This window comes from Dermacentor andersoni, chromosome 1 (genome assembly GCF_023375885.2).
Source record: "Dermacentor andersoni chromosome 1, qqDerAnde1_hic_scaffold, whole genome shotgun sequence".
NCBI lineage: Eukaryota > Metazoa > Arthropoda > Arachnida > Ixodida > Ixodidae > Dermacentor > Dermacentor andersoni.
The window spans coordinates 309,241,149-309,257,223 of record NC_092814.1 but is presented as its reverse complement, the minus strand read 5'-3'; the positions used below and the strand labels follow the sequence as shown (position 1 = coordinate 309,257,223).

General features: G+C 49.8%; 3 non-coding genes across 3 annotated transcripts; all 3 read left to right on the top strand.

Moving 5' to 3' along the window:
- Positions 1-3,100: 3,100 nt before the first annotated feature.
- On the top strand, positions 3,101-3,174 carry TRNAN-GUU (transfer RNA asparagine (anticodon GUU)). Its single transcript has one exon. It is a non-coding gene; the product is annotated as a tRNA-Asn (tRNA).
- Positions 3,175-13,726: 10,552 nt separating this feature from the next.
- On the top strand, positions 13,727-13,800 carry TRNAN-GUU (transfer RNA asparagine (anticodon GUU)). The gene has a single exon. It is a non-coding gene; the product is annotated as a tRNA-Asn (tRNA).
- Positions 13,801-13,876: 76 nt separating this feature from the next.
- On the top strand, positions 13,877-13,950 carry TRNAN-GUU (transfer RNA asparagine (anticodon GUU)). Its single transcript has one exon. It is a non-coding gene; the product is annotated as a tRNA-Asn (tRNA).
- Positions 13,951-16,075: the final 2,125 nt, after the last annotated feature.

Below are 16,075 nucleotides of genomic sequence, written 5' to 3'. Positions count from 1 at the left end.
TTTTTTGAATCCCTTGAGCCATGGTTCAAAGGCGACAAGTTTTTGCTTGTACTGGGAGACTTCAACTGTGTATGTGCCGCAGTTGACAGAGTGAAGTGTAGGCCACTGAGAGACAAGAGCTCTGAAGTTTTGAATACTTTTGTGCATGAGTATGGTCTCGAGGATGTTGGCAATGTGTTTTCCAATGGGACCCACCCTGAATACACGCACTTTCAGCGGGAGAGCCATGCGAGACTAGACAGGATGTATGTATCGGTCGAACTTATGCCGCTATGCTCAAGTTATGACGTTAAACCTGTGTCTTTCAGTGATCATTGCCTCGTGAGCATGACTTTAGGAATGAAGGGCAGGAAATCGCGCTTTAACGGGCACTTATGGAAACTGAACACAAAGCTTTTGGAGGATGAAGGGTTCATTATGCAAGTAAAGACCAAGCTAGACAAACTGCTAGACGCGCAGCCAGCTAGTTTTGCAACTGAATGGGAGGAGTTCAAAGAGTGGGTAAAAATGAAAGCAATAGAAAAGAGCAGCGTGGCTCGTTATAAAGAGAAAGAAAAAGAAATGAACGGGCAACTTGAATGGATGCTGAGCATGGAAAGTAGCGCGCCGGGAACTTTCACGAAAGAAATACGGGAAGTGAAATGCCAGCTCGATAGAATTGACGCTGGCAGATATAGGGCCGCCGTCATACGCGCAAGGTCTGAAATATTGTGGGCTGGCGAAACGCCGACAAAACGAGCGCTATCAGACGAGAAAAGATACGCTAGCCAGAAAGAAATTAGGAGCATCCGATATGACAGCCGTACTTCGGAAGACGCGAGAGACATTCAGAGCGCTATAGCCAAACATTTCACAGAACTTCTTTGCAATAAGGTCGACACCATAGAAGGCTTCCATGTAGACTTTTTAAGACTGGTGCCAACACTAGATGACGAAATTAAGGAACGCCTTGAACTGCTTATAACTTTACAGGAGATAGAAAAGGCAATAGACGACCTACCATCTGGGAAAGCTCCTGGGCCAGATGGGCTAAGTGCGGCCTTTTATAAAACCTTTAAGCTTCCTGTTGCACAGTGCATGCTCCATGTGATAACTGAGGCTTATGAACGCAAACAGGTTCCATTGTCTTTCAACACGTCCCACATCGTTCTCATTCCCAAGACTGATGATCCGGAAGAACGACTGTTGGTGGGGTCATATCGACCTATTAGTCTCACCAACGTAGACTACAAAGTATTTATGAAGGTTCTAGCAAAAAGACTGCAGTCTGTGATCACGAAATTGGTAGGGTCTCACCAGACGTGTGGAATTAAAGGCCGTAGCATCGCCACAAATATACATGTCGCACGCAGCGTATTAGAGTGTGTTGATGCAGTTGGCGGTCAGATAGCAATGATACAGCTCGACTTGGCGAAAGCGTTTGACCGCGTCTCCCACGAAATTCTTTTTTCCATCCTGGAACATTCCAAACTAGGCGACGTTATAGTAGAGGGCGTTAAAATGGCATACAAGAACTGTACAACCCGCATTATAGTTAATGGCGATCTCACTGACAAACTTGCTGTACGCTCTTCAGTAAGACAGGGATGCCCGCTTTCCCCCTTGCTTTTTGCAGTGTATTTAGAGCCGCTATGCCTGGCAATTATCAACTCTGACCGAATTTCAGGTTACAGACTGCAGCCATCGCACGTGAAAGTACTCGCGTATGCTGACGATATAGCGGTGTTTTGCGCTGATAGACAGAGCATCTGTAAAGTCACGAGTGTGGTCGAAAAGTTCTGCGCTCACACAGGAAGTCAGATCAATTGGGGGAAAAGTTCCGGTTTTTGGCATGGCGAATGGGACGTAACACCGGGTAGTTTTCCTCGGCTTCGATGGTCCACCTTGCCAACGCGGTATCTAGGAGTGCCCCTGGATGGTTATCGGGATCCCAGCTCGTACTGGAAAGAAGAAACTTCGAGAATGAAAGAGAAAGCGGTCGCGTGGCAAGGAAGACAGCTATCAATGTTTTCCCGTGCCTCTATCTGTAATGTCTTTTTGATTTCGAAGCTCTGGTATGTAATGAATGTGCTGTGTGCGACACGAACAGCTATTCAAAAAATGCATCGTGTTTTTGCTGCTTTTATTTGGGCGTCCACCTGGGAAAGAACCAGCCGAACTGACCTGTTTGTTTCCGTTAAAGGCGGGGGCCTTGGCCTGGCGCATCTTTTTTTGCGTCAAGTGGTCTCGCGATTTATGTTTTTGCGTGATCAAAGTGATCCCTTTCTAAGAACTGTTATGCAAGTGCGCCTACAGAGACTGCTCCCTGGAAGGGTAGTCTCCTGTGATAACATGTGTGGTGCTGTGAGAGGATACTTGCACGAGGTTGTTCTTTCGTGCAAGATGTTGGAAGTACGTTTCAGCCCTGAATACCTATGTTATGTTAATAAGAAAAAGCTGTACAAAGCGCTGGTTGACGTGATGTTGCCGGTACCCATTTATCGGACGCCACACTTTGGAGGCCCAGGGCAAGATATTTTTAAAAGAGTTAAGAATGTGCCCGTTAGACCTGGGGTTTAAAACTTTTTTTTTTAAACTGCACTCCGGTACGCTGCCTGTTAAAACCTGGCTGCATGATAAAGGGCTATTCGTGCCATGCACAACAAACTGCTTGTTATGCAGGAAGCCCGAGACAGTGGAACATGTTTTCCTAGAATGCTGGGATCCAATTTTTTATTGGGGTGTCCTTCAGAGGACGATTAAAAAGGAACTCCCTTTAAATCCTTACGGCATCCGGTACTTACCAGTTGAAAGTGAAGAAGTACCCTACGATTTAATTATGCTTCTTGGCCTCCACAGTTTGTGGAAAACGCGTATGCAGGTGCGACATGCAGACATAAATACAGGTTCCACACGTGAAAACTTCATCGAAAGTGTTGTTTATCTTCGCGAATGTTTCAGGGCTCAGACTGATCCACCAGAGCGGATATCACTGCTTGATGATTTAGCACAAATGAAAAGATTTTAGCACCACTCGCCTCAGTCCAAGTGTGGCTGAAGTGTTTTACCATATGTTACTTTGTATTACACGTCCAAGACGGCAATAAAGAAAAAAAAAAAAGCCTCCGTGGCGCAATCGGTTAGCGCGTTCGGTTGTTAACCGAAAGGTTGGAGGTTCGATTCCTCCCGGTGGCGAAGCTTGTCTTTTTTAATTATTCGTACTGATATATTTTCTGTGGTGTGTGCATGCGGAGGAACGTGCTCCACCGCCGCCTCCGTGGCGCAATCGCTTAGCGCGTTCGGCTAGCGAGCTAACCAGAGGCGGCACCGTGTGTCCGTGGCGCAATCGGTTAGGGGATTCCACTTCCGGCCTCTGTAGTGTACGGACGTGGCTGTCATGAGCTCTGTGGGAGCGGCATCAGCGGCCCCGCAGGGTCGCGGTTCTAGGTTTTTTGTCGACGAGGATTCTGATTATCAGGTGCTACTGCCTCAACTACCAACAGGGCGACTTGTTACGAATACCTTATTTTTGCATGCTGATATGCGTACAAGGCCATACCGGGCTTAATATTTCCGTGACATGCTGTCAAGCATGAAGTTGCTATCTGACGTTGTCGCCTTAGGGGCGTATCGAATGAGCTATGTGTGGGCCGTGACTTTCAAAAGTTGTGATGGAGTGAAAGAACTACTACGGGCAAAGGACTTGAAGGTGAAGGACAGACCATGCATCGTCGTCGACCCTGGAAATCAAGCATTGCACCTCAAGCTACACTGGATGCTGCACAACGTGCCGGACGACGACATCCGTGAAGCCCTGGCGCCTTACGGCCGTGTCACGGATGTGGCAAGAGAGCGGTTGCGGGTGCATGGCCTTCAGGATAAAGGTTCGTCAACGCGCCTGGTCACTCTGATGCCGAGGGAGGGCTTGGGGGCGGATGACGTGCCTCATCTGTTACGGATAGCCGGTGAGGAAGCTCTCGTGGTGATTCCTGGAAGAGCACCGCTCTGCCTTCGTTGCCGCAACACAGGACACATCCGGCGCGACTGCCGCGTCCCGCGCTGTGCCCGTTGTCGTCGTCACGACCATGACGAGTCTCACTGCGTGAGGACATACGCAAACGTGACGGGGCCGACGGTTGCTGATGAAAGCGCTGAACTTCTTATGGATGAAGTGAATGCCGAGGAAGCCTCTGCCGGGAGCGCCAACGAGGCGAAGGTCGTAGCGACACAACCACCGAAACCGCAGGGGCAAACGACTGCCGCAGCGGTGGGTGTGCCAGGAACGCCTACGCGACCTGTGAGCAAGGGCTCGGCCGTCGACCTCCAAAAGCAAGACACCGTGACCAAAAAAAGCGCCTGCCGTCTCGACTATGGCGTCAGCAGACAACGAAGCGATGGACGTTACCAATGCTAGTGTGGCGGTCGGGAAGCGAACACACGAAGAATCAACAAGCGACGGCGGGAAAACTGGCCCACCGAACAGCGAGGAACGGCCGCCAAAATCGGTGGTAACGCGCAGGCCGTCATTACGACCGACGCCGAATATCCCGCCGGACAAAAGACCGGCGGCGCCGGCGCCTAAGAAGTCGTAGGGACTTGTGCCTGCAAAGGCACTCAGACACGAGCTTGCGAGGGCCCATCGCTACCGAAGGCGCGGGGAGGTCAGCTGCTGCTCAGGCAAGGTATTTTGTGGACTGCACTTCAATGTGTCGCGAAACAACTGCTCTGTCGGTTAGCACTTGTAGACCAAAATATAAGTAGACCTAGAAGTGTTACGTGTGATTATATACGTTTTCTTTTGTGACTACCTTTCACGCTTATTAACAATGGATTTGAAGAGGGGAATACGAGTTGCTACTATTAATGTCCGCGGCCTCGCTTCAAGACGGAGGGAGTACCAGCTTAGCCGACTATGCGTTGAAAATGAACTTGATATTATAGCTATACAAGAGACGAAAGTTGAAAGCGAGGAGCAAACAAACAAAATGGTAACACCTTTTAGAACATATTATAACATATGCACATGTCACGCTGTCAGCACGTCTGGTGGATGCGCTGTCTTGGTTCGAAGGGGTATTGGTATAAATGAAGAAATGGTTACTGTGAGCGAAAGTGGGCGTTTTATTGTTCTTGATTTTTCTTTTAATGGAGCATAATGGAGGATTATATGTGTGTATGCGCCAAATGATAACAATGAAAGATGTCTGTTTTTCTCGAGTCTAGAAGAGTACCTTCGTTGTGACAAGTACATCATCTTTCTTGGTGACTTTAATTGTGTGTGTCATGCAGAAGATCGTTCTAAACGTAAAATCCCGCGGGACAAGAGTGCAGTGATATTGAACACCTTAGTAAATGATTACAACCTAGAAGACGTTGGTCGCCTTTTGGCCAGTACTTTGCAGCCGCAATTTACACACTATCAACGAGATAGCCAAGCTCGACTTGACAGAGCTTACATCTCGTTAGATCTTGTGCCTCTGTGCGATAACTATGTTGTGCAGACGGTGTCCTTTAGCGATCACAGTATAGTGTGGTTTGCGCTCGGTGCCAAGCCAAAAAAAGCCGCGGTTCGATTGGGCACTTTGGAAATTCAACGAAAAACACCTAAGTGATGACAAATTTATAAACGATGTAAAGCACGAAATTAAAAGCATGTTGAGTAATGAGTGTACCTTGGGCAGAACTATGGGAAGACTTTAAGGTTCGCGTGAAAATGGTTGCAATTGAAGTAGAAACAGTCAGACGACACAATGAAGAAATGAAAGCAAATGAGCTCCAGAAGGAACTCGATTTTCTGATTTTCATGGACAGTGCGGAACCTGGAAAATTTAGTGAAGAAATCAGAACAGTTAAAAGTGCGATGGAAGCTATAGACACGGAAAAATATAGAGCAGCGGTTATTCGGGCACGGACGGAATGACTGTGGGTTGATGGAACGGCGAACAAACGCGCCATTGCCGATGAAAAGAGGTACGCAAGAAAAAAATAAATAAGACAGATTAATTATCGGGATGAAGTTACTTCCGACTCGAATATGATTGAACAGGCCTTTACCGAACACTATCGCAAGTTGTTCGGCGTCCCAATCCACGTGGGAGCTGAGTTTGAAGCAAGTTTCGTGAATTTTATGCCGCGCGTTGATGACGTGGTAAAAGCCGGTCTCGAGGAACCGATAAGCGTCCGAGAAATAGAACACGCGATCGAAGAACTTCCTGCAGGTAAATCACCGGGTCCCGATGGCTTAGCAGCCGCCTTTTATAAGGCATTTGCACCTGGGCTTGCTCAAGTGTTGGAACATGTATACTCAGAGGCACATAAATATAAGCGACTGCCACCTTCTTTCAGAAGTGCACACATGGTTTTAATACCGAAGACAGATGACCACAAGGCGCTTTTATCGGTTATGGCATACAGGCCAATTAGCCTTACAAATACCGATTATAACATACTCATGAAGGTATTGGCAAAGAGACTTCAAACAGTCATTACAAATCTTGTCGGTCCGCATCAAACTTGCGGCATAAAAGGCCGCACTATTACTACAAACAGCCACGTAGCGCGAAGCGTTCTCGAGTGTTGTGATGTTTTCACTAGACGCGTTGGCCTACGACCAATGCACGACACAGATCATAATTAATAAGTCCCTCAGCGAAAAGCTTTCACTAAGATCTTCCCTTAGACAAGGGTGTCCATTAAGTCCATTGCTTTTTGCATTGTACCTTGAGCCTTTCTGTTTAGCACTGATACGCAATGACAACGTCCGAGGATTTCAGCTACAGCTTTCTGAAGTCAAGGTACTGGTATACGCTGATGACATCGCAGTGTTCTGCGAGGATCGTGAGAGCGTTCTTGAAGCTGTACGTCTTGCAAAGAAATACTGTGAACAATCTGGATCCCAGATCAATTGGGAAAAGAGCATCGGTATTATATGGCACGGTCATTGGGACATTATACCAGCCCACTTTGCAAGCTTCCGGTGGTCAACAACGCCAACTAAGTACTTGGGTGTGCCGTTCGAGCACTATAATGATACCGCACTGTACTGGTCGGATGAAGCTGTAGAATGAGTGAAAAATCAAAGGGTTGGCTTGGCCGAAATTTGTCAATATTTGGACGCGCTTCGGTGTGCAACCTTTTTTTAGTAGCGAAAGTGTGGTATATTAAGCAAGTCTTATCAATGTGCAGTTCAAGTGTGCAAAAAATGCATCGTGTTTTTGCCGTATTCATATGGGCTTCTAGTTGGGAGAGGGTAAGCAGAACCAATTTGTTTCGTTCAGCCCGCAGTGGTGGGCTAGGCTTGTCGCATTTGTTTATCAGACAAATTGTGTCGCGTTTTCTCTTTTTTCGGGATCAGAGAAATGATTTTCTACGCACAGTAATTCAAGTCCGTTTGGGAAAAGCATTGCCGCAATATGTTGTAACGACCAGTGATGTGAAGGCGGGAAGAATTAGGGGATATCTTCGCGAAGTGGTTGATTCACTTCATATGTTGCGTGCGCGCTTTTCCATGGAATATCTGTGCTCCGTGACAAGAAAAACACTGTATAAAGGTTTAGTTGACGCAATGTTGCCAATACCATTGTACAGGTCTGTAAACTGGGGAGGCCAAGGAGATGATGTACTCAAACGGGTGAAAAAGATGCCAATTAGACCCTCTCAATAAACGTTTTTCTTTAAGCTACACACAAACACGCTACCCGTTAAAACATGGTTAGACGAAAAAGGAATACATGTGCCATGGACAGTAAACTGCTTACTTTGTAAAACGCCAGAGACCCTCGAACACGTTTTCATCGATTGCTGGGACCCAATATTTCATTGGGATGTCTTGCAACGCACGCATAAAAAAGAACTACCGATTACACCTCTTGGTATTCGATATTTGCCAACCGATAACGAAGGAGGAGTTCCGTACGATATGTTTATGCTCCTTGGCCTCCAGTCTGGAAAACGAGAATGGCAGTGCGACACTCAGATGTCGATACCCGTCCGGCGAGAATAAACTTCATCGAAAGTGTTGCGTATATTCGGGATATATATCGTGCCCAGAGTGAGCCTCCCGAGTGGGTAGCTATTCTCGATGATTTGGTTAAGCTGAAGCGATTTTAATATATCATGTTAGCCAAAGTGTGGTTGACATGTTTTAGCATTTTGTTACGTTTCGCCTACAACGCGCGGTAATGCCGGCGCGGATGCAACGGACGCCGGGGCTTTGTTCAAAACGGCGGACATTTTGGCCTGTTCGACGCCGCCGCAACGCCTACCCGCCAAGCGTGTCCAGGCGTGTTTCAGTGCCACGTGTCTTCGTGTGTGCGTGTGTGTGTGTGTGCCCTCGCTTGTCAAAGCGCGGCAGCCGGGGAGCGGAGTTCCCCGAATGAGGAGCCTGGACGTCTCTCGGCTCAACTGTTCACGCCGTCGTGTGGGTGAAGGTTGGCGATGCGTCACTACACTCGGTTCAGCAGGTCTCTCGGCCCGACAGTTCGCGCCGTCGTGGGCTCCTGCTGCGCCGTCCCGTGACCTTCATCCCGTGACCTTCCCTCCTTCCCTTTTGGACCGCGACGCCGGGAGTATAAGAGCAGCTGCCCCCGGACGCCAAGAGAGAGGCTCCGATTTGTACTATTGAGTTACGTGCTCTCCCGTCTCTCCACTCCGGTCGACCTGACCGGCCGCTCTTTTGCTATGTTAGAATAAACAAGTTGTTCTGTTACCAGTCTTCTCATGCTTTGCCGGGACCTTCGGATGCTTCCAGTGCCCCAGGCCGCCAGGCCAACGCTACCCTTGGGGCTTGCGACCCATTGGCAATAACGGGCGTCAGCACCGAGACCCCAACAACTCGTGTCTGCGGTGCGATTCCAACATCTGGTTGCCAGCGGTGAGATCGCGACAACGGAGGCCAGCAGCGAAGAGATGCGGTTGACTGTATGCTGAGCAGCTCAACGACCATCCGGGAGCAGCGCAACGAGCCCTGTGTGATGACTGGTTGCCTGCAGCGGAACGACTGCGCGGAATTCTTGGCTGCGAGGTTTGGTGAGTGCGGGACTTTCTTCTTCTGAGTTTTGCCAGGCTTTTGTTAGTGTTAGAAACAGAGCTGGTAATTGGGGTTGTCGTTGCTGCCGGGTTAGTTTGCGGCAAGACAATAGTAGGCAGTAGAGAAAGCAGCATTCAGAGCAGCCATGGATTTGAAGTCGTTGCGCAAACCGAAATTGCTGGAGCTTGCGAGAGAGTTGGGTCTGGATGTCTCAGACAAACTCAGAAAACCAGAACTGCTAAGGGCTATTCTTGAGTTAGAAGCTGAGGATGACGAGCTGTCGGAATGCCTTGAGACCATTGAGGAGAGGGAGGAACAAAAAGAGAAACAGGAGCGCGAACTTAAAGAACAGAAAGAGAAAGATGAGCGCGAACGTAAAGAACAGAAAGAGAAAGATGAGCGTGAACTTAAAGAACAAAAAGAGAAAGAAAAAGAAGAGCGCGACCGTCAACACGCGTTGGAAATGAAGCGTCTCGAGTTAGAGATGGAACGCGCTCGTAATGGAAGTCAGGCACACGGTGCAGGAGAACGAGTATTGTTCAAAATGACTGACCTGATGCGGCCGTTTAAGCTTGGAGAGGACATTGGTTTGTTCCTGGTTAACTTTGAGCGAACGTGCGAGAAGCAGGGGTTCTCTCGGGAAACGTGGCCACAGCGCTTGCTCACTTTGCTACCCGGCGAGGCGGCCGACGTAGTCGCTCGCTTGGAGAGAGAGGAGGCAGAGGATTTCGACAAAGTGAAATCGAGTCTGCTAAAAAAGTACCGGCTGTCAGCGGAGGCGTTCCGTCGGAAGTTTCGGGAAAATGAGAAAGGCAAAAGTGAGTCATATACAGAGTTTGCGTACAGGCTTATGTCAAACATGCAGGAGTGGCTCAAAGAAGAGAAAGCGTTTGGTGACCACGAGAAAGTTCTGCAGTGTTTCGGGCTAGAACAGTTTTATAGTCGGTTACCTGAGAACGTGCGGTACTGGGTCTTGGATAGGCCAGACGTTAGTACGGTGGCTAGAGCCGCTGAGTTAGCCGAGGAGTTTGTGACGCGTCGGGCTCGCGGAGCTAAGGACGGTCAAAAGGGTGAATTTGGCTCCAAGTTTGAGAGGCCGAAGTTCACACCCATGAGAGCAAAGGGGGATACACGTAGTGCGGATGCGAGTGAAAGCAGTCCGACCGAACGTAAGGAGACGGCGGCAACCGAAGCCGAACGCAGAAAGCGGTTCGAGATGAGGCAAGCGCGCGTTTGTTATACGTGCCAGAAGCCGGGTCACTTTTCGGCGCAGTGTCCAGAAACAAAAACACAAGTCGTGTTTTTGTCTATATGCAGCACTGACGAGAACATGAAGCTTCTCGAGCCTTACATGCGAGACCTCCTCGTGAACGGGAAAGAGTGCCGAGTGCTTCGCGATACCGCAGCTACGATGGATGTAGTTCATCCCTCTTACGTAGAACCCGATATGTTCACGGGCGAGTGCGCATGGATCAAGCAAGCAGTGGAAGCTCATAGCGTGTGTCTGCCGGTAGCAAAAGTGCTTATTGAAGGACCTTTCGGAGCACTTGAGACGGAGGCCGCAGTGTCATCTATGCTGCCCCCCCAGTACCCGTACTTATTTTCAAACAGGTCCGATCACCTCCTGCGCGAGAAGGGGCTTTTGTTTGGTGAGGCTAGCGTTCAGGCCTTAACCAGATCGAAGGTTCGGGAGCTCGCTGCAAAGGCGGTAGTTGCGGGGCCGACGTTGTTGAACGATGAGAAAGGGTCAGAGGCGCAGCAAGCTGGTATTCGGAGCACGCCCGAACGGGATAAAATTGAGCCTGTAGCGTTAAGGGCACCAGATACTGGAGAGGAAATTCCCGATGCGGGAAAGTTAGAAGAGCTTCCGGTCGAGCTTCCGGGACTAGGCTCAGTGACGAACAGGAAAGACACCGATCAAGTCATTAGTGACTTAATAAGTAAAGCATCGCTGTCGCCTGAGCAGAAAACAGAACTACACCAGCTCTTACAAGAGTTTCAAGGTCTGTTCTCTGAGAGGCCTGGTAGGACTTCTGTCCTTACTCATGACATAGAACTTACCTCCCCAGAGCCAGTACGATCCAAGGCGTACCGGGTGTCACCCCGCCAGAGCGATATTATGGAGGCTGAGGTAAAGAAAATGCTACAGCTCGGTGTTATTGAAGCGGGTGAGAGTGATTATACCTCCCCTTTGATTTTAGTTGAGGTACCGGGCAAGGAACCTCGTCCTTGCGTCGACTACCGCAGGCTTAATTCCATCACTAAGGATCAAATTTATCCGATCCCTAACATCGAGGAGCGCCTTGAGAGAGTGAGTAGCGCTCAGTTTATTTCCACCCTAGATCTTGTCAGGGGTTATTGGCAGGTTCCACTTACAGAAGAGGCTAGTAGGTATGCGGCGTTCATTTCACCAATGGGGACATTCCGTCCTAAAGTTTTGAGTTTTGGTTTGAAGAACGCGCCATACTGCTTTTCAAGCCTCATGGATAAAGTTTTGCGGGGACAGCAAGAATTCGCTTTACCGTATCTAGACGACGTAGCGATATTCTCCGCATCCTGGCCTGAGCATATGGCGCACTTGCGGGCAGTGCTAACCCGCCTGCGCGATGCGGGCTTGACAGTCAAGGCTCCCAAGTGCCAGTTAGCACAGGCCGAGGTTGTCTACCTCGGACACGTGATTGGTCGGGGTCGTCGCCGCCCCTCTGAAATAAAGGTGGCCGCTGTGCGAGACTTCCCGCAACCGCGTACGAAGACCGATATTCGGTCGTTCTTAGGTGTCGCCGGCTACTATCAGAGGTACATCCCCAGGTACTCTGATATCGCGGCTCCCTTGACGGATGCTCTAAGAAAGACAGAGCCGCAAACAGTCGTCTGGGACGAGACAAAGGAAAGAGCTTTTAGCGCCCTAAAGAGCGCCCTAACAAGCCAGCCTGTGCTACGATCGCCCGACTACACAAAAGGGTTCGTTGTTCAGTGTGATGCTAGTGAGCGAGGCATGGGCGTTGTACTGTGCCAACGGGAAAATGGAGAAGTAGAACACTCCGTCCTGTATGCTAGTCGTAAGCTGACGAGTCGTGAGCAGGCGTATAGCGCCACCGAGAAAGAGTGTGCGTGTATCGTGTGGGCCGTTCAGAAATTGTCATGTTACCTAGCTGGCTCGAGGTTTATCATTGAAACGGATCACTGCCCTCTCCAATGGCTGCAGACCATCTCTCCCAAAAATGGCCGCCTCCTGCGCTGGAGCCTCGCTTTGCAACAATATTCCTTTGAGGTGCGTTACAAAAAGGGGAGTCTCAACGGTAACGCCGATGGCTTAAGTCGAAGCCCCTAACGTGGGAATCAGCCTCAAAATTGCTTGTTACTGATGTTTTTCTTCCTGAGGCAGGATTTTTTTTTTTAACTTATTGCTTTTGTGTAGTGTTTCAAAGTGATGATGTGCTTTTTAGTGCAATTTTTCCGATTTATGGACGCGTTCTGAGTGCTGCTAAACTACTGTAAGGAACTAGGCAGCAGTATAAAAGGGGAAAGAGCCTGGCAGGGCTTAGTGAGGGTTGTGCCGTGCTTGCTGACTGAGCGGTTGACTTTCAGGCGTGGTTCTAACGCTTGCCGGAAACGAGAACAAAAATGTCAACTCTCCCGAAGTCACTTTGCAGTGTCCTGTGTGCACCTGAACGTGAGAACGAGGCCTTCTCTGTGCGCTGCGCTCAAGAAACGCCAAGGACGCCCAACTTCGGTTATGAGCATCATCGAGCGACATCCCTCCGGACAGCGGATGCAGTCCCCTGACCATCGGGATCTCCTTCCCCCGGCGGGGCGGTCTGTTACGTTTCGCCTACAACGCGCGGTAATGCCGGCGCGGATGCAACGGACGCCGGGGCTTTGTTCAAAACGGCGGACATTTTGGCCTGTTCGACGCCGCCGCAACGCCTACCCGCCAAGCGTGTCCAGGCGTGTTTCAGTGCCACGTGTCTTCGTGTGTGCGTGTGTGTGTGTGTGCCCTCGCTTGTCAAAGCGCGGCAGCCGGGGAGCGGAGTTCCCCGAATGAGGAGCCTGGACGTCTCTCGGCTCAACTGTTCACGCCGTCGTGTGGGTGAAGGTTGGCGATGCGTCACTACACTCGGTTCAGCAGGTCTCTCGGCCCGACAGTTCGCGCCGTCGTGGGCTCCTGCTGCGCCGTCCCGTGACCTTCATCCCGTGACCTTCCCTCCTTCCCTTTTGGACCGCGACGCCGGGAGTATAAGAGCAGCTGCCCCCGGACGCCAAGAGAGAGGCTCCGATTTGTACTATTGAGTTACGTGCTCTCCCGTCTCTCCACTCCGGTCGACCTGACCGGCCGCTCTTTTGCTATGTTAGAATAAACAAGTTGTTCTGTTACCAGTCTTCTCATGCTTTGCCGGGACCTTCGGATGCTTCCAGTGCCCCAGGCCGCCAGGCCAACGCTACCCTTGGGGCTTGCGACCCATTGGCAATAACGGGCGTCAGCACCGAGACCCCAACAACTCGTGTCTGCGGTGCGATTCCAACAATTTGAATGTGTTCTTGGTTTGTGCTGTAAAAAGGCAATAAAGAAAAAAAGTGGCGCAATCGGTTAGCGCATTCGGCTGTTAACCGAAAGGTTGGAGGTTCGATTTCTACCGGTGGCGAAGCTTGTCTTTTTTATTTATTCATACTGATATGTTTGCTGTGGTGTGTGCATGCGGAGGAACGTGCACCGCAGCCGCCTCCGTGGCGCAATCGGTTAGCGCGTTCGGCTGTTAACCGAAAGGTTTGAGGTTCGATTCCTCCCGGTGGCGAAGCTTGTCTTTTTTATTTATTCATACTGATATGTTTGCTGTGGTGTGTGCATGCGGAGGAACGTGCACCGCTGCCGCCTCCGTGGCGCAATCGGTTAGCGTGTTCGGCTGTTAACCGAAATGTTGGATGTTCGATTCCTCCCGGTGGCGCAGCTTCACCTCTTTCTATTTATTCATACTGATATGTTTTCTGTAGTGCGTGCATGGGGCGGAAGGTGCAGCACGGCCGCCTCCGTGGCGCAATCGGTTAGCGCGATTCTGCTTCCGGCCACCGAGCGTGACGGACGCGTGATGACGGGCTCCGTTGGAGCGGCTTCAGCGGCCTTGTCTGGCCGCGGAAACAGGACGATGGAACAGGAGGGCACCTACCAGGTTGTTCTGCCAGGTCTGCCAACAGGTCGTTATGTTTTAAACACAGTTTTTTTGCACGCTGATATTACGGCGCGACCGTACCGGATTGAAGATTTCCGAGACGCATTGGCACAGCATTCGCTTCTTCCGGATGTTATCGCGCTGGGGGCGTATCGCATGAGCCATGTCTGGGCTATCACTTTCAAGGACGCGGACGCGGTAAAGAAGATTTCGAGCATCGGAGAGCTGCATGTAAAAAGCCGGCGCTGCCTGGTGATTGACCCGGCGAACCAGGACGTTCGACTGAAGCTCCACTGGCTTCTACACAATGTGCCTGATGAGGACGTGCGTGTCGCCTTTGCGCCTTATGGAAAAGTTACCGAAGGAGGCCGGGAGTGCTGGCGTGTGCAAGGTATGACAGAGAAGGGCTCAACTACCCGGCTTGTCACCCTCAAGTTGAAAGCGGGCGTGAAGTTGGATGACTTGCCACACCAACTAAGCGTTGGCGGTGAGTTGGCGGTGAGATCATCGCTTGCAGGTTACAATCAGTAATGGAAACCATAGTAGGTAGTCACCAAACATGCGCCATCAAGGGACGTACTATTAGCACAAACATACACATAATAAGATCAATTCTGGAATGTTGTGACGCCTTAAGGTCGCGAGTTGCTATTCTCCAACTTGATTTGGAGAAAGCTTTTGACTGTGTTGCTCATGTTATTTTAATTGCCATTCTAAAACATATAAATGTCGGGTCCATTATTACTGACGGGGTGGCCATGGCGTACCGGAACGGAAGTACTAAGCTTATAATTAACAAGTCACTGGGGGCCCCCATCAGCATTCAACGTTCCGTGCGTCAGGGCTGCCCAGCCAGCCCACTCCTGTTCTGTATTTATCTAGAGACTCTGTGTTTGGCAGTGATTGAGAACAAATGTATTCATGGGTTTACAATGCAAGCATCAGAAGTTAAACTTCTGGCCTATGCTGATGACGTAGCCGTGTGTTGCAATGACAAGGAGAGCGTTTTGCAAACGATAAATGTTGTTAAAAAATTTGGCGAAATCACTGGAAGTAGAGTAAACTGGAGCAAGTGCCACGGTATTTGGCATGGGGAGTGGCCTAAGACCCCCGCTATCTTTGCGAATGTCACGTGGTCGACAACGCCAGTAAAATACCTGGGTGTACCACTTGAAGCTTATAAACAGAGCGACGAATACTGGCAGTGCGAGCTTAAAAGGGTTAAAGAGAAGGCTGAGGCGTGGAGAGCCAAACACCTTTCAGTATTTGCCAGGGCTACAGTGTGCACCTTCTTTTTCGTAGCTAAGCTATGGTACGTTATGCAATTCATTTTTTGTAACAGAGCCAATGTACAGAAATTGCACAGAGTTTTTGCCGTGTTTGTGTGGGGTTCTGGATGGGAGAGATGCAGCCGCAACAATCTTTTCAGACGGGTGAAAGATGGAGGGCTAGGGCTGGCCCACCTGTTTGTGAGGCAATTAGTCGGACGGTTCTTTTTCTTCAGGAACAATGATAATTCATTTCTTCAATCGGTTTGCAAAGTTAGACTTGCGCATTTGTTACCCGAGCTTATTATAAGCTCTGGAAGTGTACCGGTGGCAGTGTTCGGATTCTATAAGGAAATTGTGCTGAGTGTTCGTTTCCTTGCTGTACGGTTTTCCAAAGAATATTTGTTTACGGTCACTAGAAAAAGGCTGCGCAATGATCTATTGGACAGCCTTTTTCCCCCACCTCGGTACCGAACTATGTACAGTCGAGGCCCAGGCCAGAATGTTTTCAAACGTGTTAAAAAAGTGCAGGTACCGCCTGGTATGAAAACTTTCTTTTTCAAGCTACACACAGGAACACTATCAGTTGCAACGGTTTTAGAAGAAAGGGGCTTTTACATGCCATGGGGCTCAGA